This window comes from Dromaius novaehollandiae, chromosome 2 (genome assembly GCF_036370855.1).
Source record: "Dromaius novaehollandiae isolate bDroNov1 chromosome 2, bDroNov1.hap1, whole genome shotgun sequence".
NCBI classification, from domain to species: domain Eukaryota; kingdom Metazoa; phylum Chordata; class Aves; order Casuariiformes; family Dromaiidae; genus Dromaius; species Dromaius novaehollandiae.
The window spans coordinates 124938799-124940228 of NC_088099.1; positions in this window are offsets into that span (position 1 = coordinate 124938799).

The window sequence follows — 1430 nt, forward strand, 5'->3', positions numbered from 1 at the left end:
TTTTTTTTTTTTTTTTTTTTTTTTTTTTTTTTTTTTGCTGTAAGATGTGCAGCAGGAAGAATGGGGACTAGTACATTTCTGTATAACTTCTCTTAAACACTCATTTGAGAAATGTGTGCCATCCCCCCATTTGCCCTTGTTAAATGTCTGGCCAGGCAGCTGAGACAGGTATGGAGAACCTCCTGGCTGCTCCTACCACAGCTTCCAAGCCCTGCCCATCAAGTGGCCACTGGAGCCTGAGAGTCAGAAAACCACTCTGAATTGCCATGAGCACATTGGGAAGGACACAGTTTGGAAATATGACTAATAAACTTTAACTTTTTTCAACAAAAATTGTTTTATTTATTAATTGCAAATGCCCACGAACATTTAAACCCTGTAAAGTAATTCTTTGGACATAGACTGAAGTTCTCCTAAAATACAGATAAGCCAAGAGCAGACTGGGTATTACAGAGCATTACAGATAGGTGAATAACCAGTTAAATCCCCACCCTAAAAGCTTAAATTTCATGGCCAATCTTTTAGCCCTCATCAGTAATTAGATTTTCAAACTCTGTGGGAGAAATTACTTCTGCATCCTAACTTCAGCAGAGTTGGGAGGTTGTGAACTCCACCCACTGGTGACCTACATTTTGGCTGTTTAGTCAACCTCCTCGCAAGAACTACTTACCACAAGATGCCACTAGCAAATTACTGAGCTAGCATCCAGCACTCCTAACCACACACAAAACAGTTCAGTTCAGGAGAGTCTTGCCAAAATAAGCACATCCTCACCCACATTGGACTGTCTGCCTGAAAGAAGCTGAGACAGTTAAATATTTCTCTGCAGGATGGTTTTTCTTGCTGGAAAGTAAAAGTTCCTTGTTTCTCTGTTGATGTACTTCCAAACTCAGTCAGTCCTCTTTATGGAGAAATTCCTGTTCTGCAATACACATTGAAAAGCCTGGCCTTTGGATCTGTTTTTTTTGTTTTTTGGGTTTTTTTCTTATCCAGAACTAGGTGGAGTGAAGGCATCTTAGACACGACTTGTGGAAAACCAAGTTAAGCAAGTCTGAATTAAAGCAAAACAAAACCCAAGGCACTCTCTACTTGGACTTTGGTGTACCCTACCTGCCCCTTACCATCTCTGGGCTTCAGTCCCACTTTATGGCTTCAACATCCCTAAGGAGGCAGCAGTTTTCAGAGTTAAGGTGACCAGAACAGTTCACTTTGACATACTGTTTCAGCTATCTGCAGAGGCAGACTGACATCTGTTATATGGCTGCTAAATTCTGCGCAGTTCCCCATGTGGCATTTTATGTTCATTTTCAAATGAACCAGCGTGTGTATTTGCAAATAATTTTTATGAACATATGCTTCAGCTTGCAGTAAATATATCTTTTCAGAGCTATGGTAGGCAATTGGCTGCCCAAAGCTGTGACATTTGGGCA